The sequence below is a fragment of the Talpa europaea genome (genome assembly GCF_964194135.1).
Source record: "Talpa europaea genome assembly, chromosome: 5".
In the NCBI taxonomy this organism is placed as follows: Eukaryota; Metazoa; Chordata; class Mammalia; order Eulipotyphla; family Talpidae; genus Talpa; species Talpa europaea.
The window spans coordinates 50,700,020-50,711,679 of NC_140071.1; the positions used below are offsets into that span (position 1 = coordinate 50,700,020).

An 11,660-nucleotide genomic window follows, 5' to 3' on the forward strand; every position below is an offset into this window, starting at 1 on the left:
TCACCGCGAATTTGCAATCTGGCCCCTAGATCCGCTCCCGGGAGCCCCCTGGGTCCTAGTGCCACGCAGTTTCTACACACTCACTCAAAAGCCGTTCACGGTCTAACTCAGGAGCGCTTTTCTAAACTCGTCTTTATCAAAACTCCTATGAGACACCTGAAGAGACCTGATTTTGCTTATTTTAAGTTAACATGGTGAGTAATGAAGAATGACTGAAACAGGAGGGAAAAACCCGATAATTCTAGTGACAGTTTTACAGTACTTTGAATTACAATGTTTGCATTTCAATTGGATATATAAAGTACTAAATACTAATATGTAGTGTAAAAATATTAAATATGCACTGCAATCACAATTCATACAAGAAAAACACGTAATGCAACACTTGCAGAAACTGAAAAAAATGCATTTTTTCCACGAACTTCAACTTTGGAATTCTTAAGGGAAATAAATTTCATCTGAAATAAAAACTTCCCACAACTAAGGAATGAGCTGGAAGGAAAAAAAAAAGAAAAAGAAAAATTATGTAATTTACAATTAGATTGTGTTTAATTCTTTTAAAGTGGCTTCAATATATTTTCTCATTTGATTATAGCTAGAACCTGGGAAAGTATTATTTGCCCCCCACGTGATAATTATAGCTGCAAAAACACTTGAGTAAATGACCACAATTAGTGAAGCTGGAGAATATAATATAGGTTTCTTAAACTACTACCAGTTGCATCTGCTACAATCAAAACTATCAATGGCGTGGTTTCATCGAAACTAAATGGTCCTTTACCTGTTCTGCTCTCCGCTCTGGCTCTGCTGAATTCTCTCACCCTCCCCCGCTTTTGACTGTACCCAGTGCTTGTATAAATAAATAAATAAATCTTTAAAATAAAAAAATGATAATTAAAAAAAAACTAAATGCTTAAACAAAACTGAATTACTGAGTATGAATTATGTGTAAAAATCAAACTGAATTTGCTTAAAGGAGAGAAATTTTTCCTATGATTACTGCTACAAAAAGGTTTGACAGCTGAAATTAGTGCCTCAGTACTAGGAGTCCCCTCCTGGAAGGGGTTAAAAAAAATTACCTGACCTTACAGCACCTCTATTTAGCATTGCTTTTCCTTTCTATTTTTTTTAACCATTTCCTCTTTCTTCACCCTAATTTTCTGCTCAGTATTCCATAATCTCGCTGTGTTCAACACCTTCTAAGGAACTTCCTAAACCAACAAACCCAAAAAATTCTTCTTACTTAAAGCAGAAACCCAAAAACAAAATAAGTGATCATCTGGACATAATATCTACTAATAGTATTGTACTGTTTTTGTCCCAGCTTTCGACTGTGTTGTTTATACAAACATATTTCATAATAAAGGGATTGGTCCTGCTTTCTTGCCCATCTTGATATATCATTAAACAGTTACTGAAAGCATTTTAAAAAATATAATAGTATTCCTTTGTATTGCTGTGACATAATTTTATAAACTCTTAATATAATATATACATAAACTTGTACAAATCATAAGCATACAAAAAGATGTATTTTTACAAAGTGAACGCACCTGTGTGATGAACACATCTATATCAAGATCATTACCAGGATCAAGGTTTGTCTGTACCCATTCTGAGTCATCAACCCACTCCAAAGTATTTGCTACTACACTTTCTATCATTATAAATCTCTTCCCTGTTCCTGTTTTCACGTCAGAAACTTTTTACGTTACAAAAACTGTATTATGACAAATCAAACAACATTGCTGTTCAGGGAAATTTAATCTTACCACCAAGCTTAACTCCTGAATCAGTTTTAACAGTTTGATGTGAATTCTCTTCTTATGTTCTCAGACACATATAGTTGGACACATACGCCATCATTCTAGACTAACAGATATAATTCACTTCTTATTAGATGTAAACATTGGCCTTTAGAATGTATAGAATTTAGTTTGTTCAACCAATTCCTGATTATCTTCTAGGTTGCTTCTACTTTTTTGCCAGTGCGAACAATATAGCAAAAAAAAAAAAAAATTGTATTAATGTCTCTAGGCAGTAGTAGTAACTCAGAGGGATTACTGGTCCAAAAATACGCATATTTAAAATTTTCTAACAGTTATCACCAGATTTCTTTCCCAAAACAGGTACTAAACACTCACCAACAATATGAATGTTCCCCATATCACCACCAGCATTCTTTGAATGTTTGTGAATCTAATGGATGAAAATTTAATTTCTCCTAATACTGAGAAGTAGGAATGTGGGGATGAAGGGATCTAAGTCTGAGCCTTTGTTATGATTTGGATCTAACATCACACAATGCATGTGCCACCTGCGGAGGTAACATTTGTATAGCCTACTTGACTCTTCAACTGCCCTTTTAAACAACAAACTAAAGCCAGGGCCAACAGCAGCGAAGTTTAAAAAGGTATCTTTATCAAATCTATCCTGAGGTTAACTGCCAATAATATCATTACCACATTTCCTTCTTTATTGCTGCACTTACATAGTAGAATGCTTTCTCTTCAAACAGCCTAGTATTAAGAACATTTAATTTGATCAGCTTATGATGATGTGATACAGAGAACTGAGATAAACCATTTCCTCACTCCTTACACGTTTTATTTCAAACAAAAAAGGCTCTCAAAAATATTTGATTGGTAATTATTTGACAAGAGCCCTTAGGTCACTTTGAATTTCTACACCATTTTTTTTTTTATTGTGGTAAAACACACATAATATACAATTTAGCATTTTAACCACCTAAGCATAAGTTTACTGGCATTAAGTATTCTCACCAATGTTACTCTTACCATATCTATCTCTAGAAATTACCACATTTTAAAATTTGTTTATTTAATTTTATTGAGGTATAATTGATTATCTGTTTCTGGTATGATTTGACATTTGTATATATTGGGAAATAATCACTATAATAAGCCTACTGAATGTCCATTCCCATTCAGATACCTATTTTTTCTCCTTGTGATGAGGACTTTTAAGGCCTACTGTCTTAGCAAGTTTAAATAAGCAATACAATATTATTAGCTGTAGTCACACCGTACATTACATACTTATTTTATGTAGAAATTTGTACCTTTGACCTTGTCAACCCATTCCCTCCAACCCTCAGAATTTATCATATTTTAACAACCATTAAAGTAGGAAGACTTTTATTCAAGGGTAGCCACAGAGATCACAGGCTTACTTAGATAATTTCTGAAGTACTTTAAGCCAACCAAGCCTACCAAATTATTATGAGGTAGAAACATTAAGCAGTAAACTATGTCTATATTAATTAATAGCATGTCAAGATTAATACTGGATTTTCTTAAAATAATTTGCTATTCTTTTTGCATGGTGAACACTCTGATCTAAATGTTTCAAAAAAGGGAAGCAGTACTTCAAAATTTTGTCTTTTAAGAGTATACAAATGCAGAGTGGTCTATGACATTTAGTGGTGAAATGCAGATTGGTCTATGACATTAAGTGGTGAATTTCCCCCTGGCCCACTCCTCACATTTCAATAAGCCAAGACAAGTATATGAACTATCTAGACAAAAAAATGGCACCAGAGCTAAGTAGCCTTTAAGAAATAAGTTGAAGAAATCTAGTTTCTTTCTTTTTGGAGGGGCTATAAAATATGGTTTAAAAAGCATACATGAGGACCTGAACTCAACCAACTTCAGTCTGAATACTAGTTCTTCCACAGGGTAGCTGTGAAAACCTAGGCAAGTTAATTATTCTCTGTGAGCCTCAGTTCACTAAGTATAAAACAAAAATACACCAACTCTGTAATAAGATTATAGGTGCTTGCCTGGTGCACAGTATAACATAGTATTGAAATAAAGTAGTTTTAATTGTTACAGCAATGGTTTTCCCTATCCCCTACAAGATAAAATCTAACTTCTTTTCATGAAAGCGGTTCTTCGTGATCTGGTTCATCATCACCTCCAGGGAGCTTTCTCTCTTATGACTCAACCTCTAACTTGATGTTCCTCTTATACCTGAGTCTTTGAATAGGGATTTCCTGTCTGGAATGTTCTCGTAGAACTTGATCATTTTACAAACCCTTCTTACTCTTCAGAGCTACGCTCATCTACTCAACTTCCAAATATTTACAGAGAGTTTTGGCAATGTGATTGCCACTGCATACTATTTCTCTCCTTTGACATTATTCTAGGACCTCCCCACATGACTTAAGTGGTTTTTTTTTTTTAATTTTCATTACAGATCTATAGTTTGTACCTATTTCCATCCTGTAAGTGGTGATATTATACTATAATTATTTCCAGGTCTGTCTGAGCAATAGATCATGTGTTTCTTGAGAGCAGGCACAGTGTCTTTTTGTCCTCTCTGTTTGACAAAGACTGATTTAATAAAAGTTTAATAAATACTATTGTTGTCATCAAGTCAACTGTATATTAAACTGAGCAACTACCCTGCACTGAGTACTAAAGATTCAAAGGTAAATAAAATACCATTATATCCTCACTAAGCTCTCTTTTAGTGACAGAGACAGATATGCTATGAATGAAGTATATGAAGTACCAAACGAAGAGAGAGGAAAGAGAATACATTCTACTAGGAAACACAGAAGCGCTTTTCCCCCACTTGGTTCCCAGCTTCCCCCACTCCTTCTAGTTTCAATTACACTCAAAAAGACATTTACTGAGGGCCTCCCCGGTGGCGCAGAGGTTGAGCGCTGGGTTGCGAAGCTGCCCGCAGCCTCTGCGGCGCCAGTTCGATCCCCGGCTGCTCCCCGGACACCAGAGGCGGGTCCCACATGGCGCGCAGACCTCTCCTGCTGCCCGCTGCTCCCCTCAGCAGTGTACTTCGGTCCTTCTGCCTGCTCTGCTCCCCACTCTGGCTCTGGTGAATTCTCTCACCCTCCCGCGCTTCTGACTGTACCCAGTGCATGTATAAACAAAACAAACAAACAAATAAATAAATAAAAAACATGCCTCTATATAAAAAAAAAAGATATTTACTGAGCAGTCAGATGTTTCCACCTATATGATGAATCACTATGAATGTAATAAATGTTGTCAGCAGTGACATGATTTCCCAAAATGGTGAACAACTCTTGGTAGAGTACCAAAGAAAGCAAGGTAGTATCTTCCTTCAATAATACAGTATTTATTTCTGAAAAATTCAACATTTACTTAAAATCCTTTAAAAAAAAATTCCCTGTGCATATGTAGAATTGAGTTAGGCTTTAGACTGACAATTGTAAATAAGTATTTTTTTTCACGTGTATCTGACCAACTAGTTAAAAGTAACTCAGGTCTTAAGATAATTCTTTTTTTTTTTAATTTTTTTTTAATAGAGGCATGTTTTATTTATTTATTTGTTTGTTTGTTTTGTTTATACATGCACTGGGTACAGTCAGAAGCGCGGGAGGGTGAGAGAATTCACCAGAGCCAGAGCGGGGAGCAGAGCAGGCAGAAGGACCGAAGTACACTGCTGAGGGGGGCAGCGGGCGGCAGGAGAGGTCTGCGCGCCATGTGGGACCCTCCTCCAGTGGCCGGGGAGCAGCCGGGGATTGAACTGGCGCTGCAGAGGCCGCGGGCAGCCTCGCAAGCCAGCGCTGAACCGCTGCGCCACCAGGGAGGCCCTTAAGATAATTCTTAATGGTGAGTATACAGCACCCCCCAGCCCTACCCATTGAATGATAAGAGTGCCTACCAATTACCAGGCCACCTCCTTCAGAAAGCACATTGCTTCAGTGGAGAACAGAATAGGTAAAGTAGAAGAGGTTCTGGAGAACCTCTTACATTAACCCACTTAGGGGTCAGGAAAGGTATTCCTTAAAGAAGTGACTTTTTACTTGAGATCCAACAGGTTTTACCAAACTGTCAAGGTGAGTGGATGGCAGGGGCTAGGAGGAACCTGCAGATGATGTTAGTTAGTTTGGATTTTATCTGAAGACTAAAAGACAGCTTGTGAATGGGGGTGGGGGTATAAAAACTGATAAAAGAGATGATAAAATAAAAATACGGAAAAGGCTTATTCCTTTTAGGAAGTAGAAAAGGGAATGGAGATGTTTATTTTCTGCTCTTCGGTATTATGTTCATTCCTACAATAAACACTGTTTTTTAATTAAAAATGAAGGAAAACGGGCCTCCCCGGTGGCGCAGTGGTTGAGCGCTGGGTTGCGAAGCTGCCCGCGGCCTCTGCGGCGCCGGTTCGATCCCCGGCTGCTCCCCGGCCACCGGAGGAGGGTCCCACATGGCGCGCAGACCTCTCCTGCCGCCCGCTGCTCCCCTCAGCAGTGTCCTTCGGTCCTTCTGCCTGTTCTGCTCCCCGCTCTGGCTCTGGTGAATTCTCTCACCCTCCTGCACTTCCGACTGTACCCAGTGCATGTATAAACAAAGAAAGAAAGAAAGAAAGAAAGAAAGAAAACATGCCTCTATAAAAAAAAAAAAAATAAAAATGAAGGAAAAAATACCAGCCCACAATGTAGGAAAACACTGGTGGGGCAGCAGTTGTCTTAGGAAGACCTAACCATCTTCCTACATTTAAAATGGAGCTTGACTTTGTTAGGAGAAAAGTAGTCATGTTTCAAAGAGAACCCAAATACTATCAAAAATTCTGGTATTTAAATATTAAAGACTGAAACACATCTACTGTTGTCATTAACATTAGTGATAGCAAATATTTTTTGAGTACCGGGCAATGCCCTAAGTACTTACATATGAAATAATTTATTCCTCAGAACTCTATGATATATTAATACTGCAACACAGGTAATGGGACATAGAGAAGTTTAGTTACCTAATAAATAACATAACCCAAATCGAACTAATCTGGTTCCAGAGTCCAGTTTCTAAGCCCCTGATATACTGCCTTGCTAACAAAAACATCACTGCATAGAAACTGGAAATTAATGATAAATAAAACAATCTGTATAATAAAGAAATAACATGTATTTGATAACTTCAGAGTGAGGCTAAAAGTAAAAATCATATTTACTGATTGTAAAAATTAGTTCGATTTGGGTTATGCCTCTGTCATTTATTGGATAACTAATCTTCTCTGTATCCATTACCTGTAAAATGCAGTATTAATACATCATAGAGTTCTGTGGAATAAATTATTTCATATGTAAGTAGAACAAAAAGCTATTCTATGTAGCTTGAAAATAAGTGATACTTCAACAGCATTGAATAAATGAGTTCAAAACATTCTCTATGTAATCTTCACAACATTCCTTAATTGTAAGTAGGTGGGAAGTATTTTCATTTGAAAGCAGATAAATCAAAACACAGCTTAAGTAATTTGCCAAATATATTTGCTGAATATGAATTAGATCTATAGACATCCAAAGTGTATGTCTCTTATACAGGTGTTCTATAAAAAGACATTATAATGAGCAAGGAAGAAAATCAATCAAGATACAGGGGCTAAAAAGACCATGCTATTCTTTTTTTTTTTTAAGTTACTTAATAAAACTTTTATGAGAAATTGAACTAAAGTTCAAGTATGAAGGGAAAGTTTAAAGATAGCTGATCATTAACTTTAAAAAAAAAGTAGTTTTTTAATGTTAATGAATCAAAATGCCAGCAGGTCTGTTAAATTATAGCTACCCGTGGAACTTAAAAGTTCTTTAAGAGACTTATAAAGTAACCAGAGATTATGGTTTAAGAAAGAAGAGAGGAAAAAGCAAAACGAACAATGAGTGAAGGAAATGAGTCCAACTAGATGAAAAGGCAGGCACCATAGCATATGGACCTCTGATGTTACATGGTTCTAGGCACACAGTAGGTTTTAAATCGCTGATTAATTAAAGCGAATGATCTAATGCACCACATGGAAAGAATATGTCAAGGGGTTAAAATTATAATCTTCTGGCATTACACCTAATGTCATCTAAGAAGTGAAAGATTAACAGGAAAAGAGTTACTAAACATACTAAGAAAATGTTTAAATAAACATATTCTTAGAGTACCTTTTCAGGAATATTCTTGACGTGTACTAGACATGTGACTCCAATGCTAAAATTTACAAACTTAAAAAAAATAGTCTACAATCAAAGTGAGCAGATAATAAAGAAGGAAAACGATTTCAAAACTCAGTACAACCTACAACCAGGCACTTCCTATATTTCAGTTCATTTAATATTCACAATAGCATTATGAGGTAGATATTAACTTCATTTTACACTTATCTGAGGTTCAGAGAAGTTATGTAGCTTGCTCAGGCAGTATGTGGCAGACTGGGCATTTAAAACCAAATCAAAGTCAAATTCTGGTCTCTTCCTAGTAATAACAGTAACTCTGTTATCATTTATGGAGGCTTGTATGTGCCAGTTACTATGCTAAGTCCTTTAAATGCAGGTCTCATTTAAAACATCATATTATTTCTTCATTTTGCAGAAAAGGAACAGACTTAGGAAAAAAAAAAGTTGAATACTGTGTCTAAAGTCATAAATACGGTGAAGAATAGAGAAAGAAACCAAACACCTGATTCGAAAGCCTACGCACTGAACCATGCTGCTGTATTATTCTGCTACTTCCATTCTTAGTAGTGTGACTAAATCTTAATGCAATTGTTGGGTAGGTAACAACTGCTCTTGGGTATAAACTTACTTTCCTTTCTATTGTATTCACCGCTAAGATTTCAACTTTTTTCTTGATGAATGTCTACTTTCTTCAATTTAGGTGTGATAACTATACCCTACTTTTCAGTTTAACTTTTCATTTTTAATAAAAGCAAAAGATTATAGGAGCAATACTTTCCATATATTTAACTTTTTTTTCACATCATTTTCAACATCAAAACATCAATTCTCTGTTGATTTCTACAACAGATTTAAGTATCATAATTAATCTCACTCTCCATGTATGCTGCATCACTTAAAACAGTGATTATCAATGCTGGCTGCACATTATATTCACTGAAACTTGAGAAAAACAAGGTGCCTATTCCTCATGTCATTCTCTCTCATATCTCACACCCCCTTCTTTCTCCCTTTCCCATTGAATAAAGTCACCTGAACAGGGGTAGCTTTAAACAATTCCCAGGTGGTTGCAATATAGAGTCAGTTGAGAGTCACCACATTAACTCCATAAAATATGCTCCTGGCAATTTTTATTAGTTTCCTACTCTAATGAGCAGCAGTGCTCTAGCTGTACTATAAATTAAAGAAAACAGGAGAAAAAGGAATAGAATGTACACTGTACTGATAAATATGGAAACATTATTAATTACTAGAAAAATGTCTTTGATAAAGCCCAAAGCATAAGAACACACTGTTTAATGTCTCATCATAATTTGCACTACTTGGTACTGACTGCATAAGTTAGAAGCTATTAAGTGCAATGTTCATTCACTTCACAATTTATCAGTGACAGACAAGGTAAGGAGCTGCATTTAAGTCTTTAGGAATGTAAACTTGGAAAAAGTTGAGATATGGTGGAATAACACGTTACTGTTATGTAAATTAAATGTCATGTAAATGACCAGCGAAACAGTAGGCAGTATTTAAAAAAGAAATGCCATAACATCAATAACCTAAAATGCAATGGGGGAGTAGTAAAAGTATCAAATGTCTGTATTTTACTGATGTTGTTATCAACTTAAAATATAATATTATAAATATTTGTTATACAACCTGCATGATAACCACAAAGAAAATATTTATAGCAGATAAACAATTATTAATAGAGGAGCCCACTATAAAAAAATCATCAAATTGTGACAGAAGACAGCACAAGAAAATAGAAACTAAAAAACAGTCAGAAATTTTTCATCACGATAGCACAGCACATTCTTATCTATCAATAATTATTTTAAATATAAATGGATTATATTCTTTAATTAAGGGTATAGAATAGCTGAATGGATAAAAAAACATAAGATCCAATAATATGCTGCTTAAAAGAAACTCATTTTACCTTTTTTTAAACAGATTTGTTTTTATTTATGCATACAAGAACTAGGGTGAAGGCCAGAAGTATGAAGGTAAGAGGATTCACTAGAGACAGAATGGAGAGAAGAACAGCTGGATCCACTGAAATACACTGCTGAGGGGAGCAGGGGATGAGACAGGAGAGATCTGCTGTACCATGTGGGTTAGTTCCCTGGCTGGGGATTGAACTCATGCTACTGCCGCTGGCAATAGTTTGACAGCACTGAGACTGTAATCCCTGCGCCACCAGGGAGGCCCTCACTTTAGCTTTAAGAACACACAGACTGGGCCTCCCCGGTGGTGCAGTGGTTGAGCGCTGGGTTGCGAAGCTGCCTGCAGCCTCTGCAGTGCCGGTTTGATCCCCGGCTGCTCCCCGGCCACCGGAGGAGGGTCCCACATGGCGTGCAGACCTCTCCTGCCGCCCGCTGCTCCCCTCAGCAGTGTGCTTCGGTCCCTCTGCCTGCTCTGCTCCCCGCTCTGACTCTGGTGAATTCTCTCACCCTCCCGCGATTCTGACTGTACCCAGTGCTTGTATAAATAAATAAATAAATCTTAAAAAAAAATAAACAAATACATTAAAAAAAAAAAAAAAAAAAAGAACACACAGACTGAAAGTGAAGGAATGGAAAAGATACTTCATGCAAATGGTAACCAAAACAAAGCAGGGATAGTTATACTTACAAGACAAAAACAGACATTAAGCTAAAAATGGTCTGAAGAAACAAAGAAATTGTTATATAATAGAGCTTAATACATCAAAAACATATATTAACAGTTATCCCAACATCAGAGCCCATAAGGTATATAAAGTATAACTAATAATTAAAAAGAGAAATAATACCAATACTTTATTACCCAACTCTTAACAGAGAATCAGTTAGAAAATAAATGGACTTGAACATCACTATAGAGCAAATTGACCTAATATACACAACATTCCATCCAAACAGCAGAAGAATACACAGTCTTAAGTGCAGAGGCAAAATTTTCTAGGACAGATAATATGTTAGGCCACAAAATAAACCTCAATGAACACAAGACAGAAATTACATCAAGTGTCTTCTCTGACCACATAGCATGAAAAATCAATAGAAAGAGGAAAACTGGAAAATTCATGAACACATGGATATTAAACAATATATACTAAATAACAATATATACTAAATAAACATATATACTAAATGGATCAAAGAAACCAAACTAAGTATCTTGAGATAAGCAAAAATGGAAACATATCAAAACTTATAGGATGCAGTGAAAGCAGTTCTAAGCGGGAGGTTTATATGATAAAGATGAACATCAAGGGAAAAAACATTAAATAACCTAACTTTACAACTCAAGGAACTAGAAAAAGAACAAAGTCCGAAGTTAATAGGAGAGAGATAACAATGATCAGAGAGGAAAGAAATAAAATAGAGACTAAAAAGAGAAAAGAGTAATGAAACTAAGAGTTGTTCTTAAAAAGATAAAACTGACAAACTTTTAACTATCCTCACCAAGAGAAGACTTAAATAGACAAATAGTAAGTTAAAGAGTATTACAACCAATTGATACAACAGAAATACATACGATTATATGAGACATCTTTGAATATTTCTATCTTTTTCAAACTCTTCCAAAAAAATAAAAGGTGAGGGGACATTTCCAAACCATTTTATAAATCCAGCATCACCATGATGTCAAAACCAGATACAAGAAAATTATAGGTAAATATACCAAATGAATACAGATGCAAAAATCAAGGGAACATCAGCAAATCAAA

General features: G+C 35.8%; 1 protein-coding gene across 1 annotated transcript in view; it reads right to left on the reverse strand.

The window, feature by feature from the left end:
- The window catches only part of TNPO1 (transportin 1), a gene marked incomplete at both ends in the record, with an annotated part of 49,093 nt that extends 46,922 nt beyond the window's left edge, over positions 1-2,171 (reverse strand). Inside the window, one exon of the mRNA XM_084233990.1 lies at positions 2,145-2,171. The remainder of the gene's footprint in view (positions 1-2,144) is intronic.
- Positions 2,172-11,660: the final 9,489 nt, after the last annotated feature.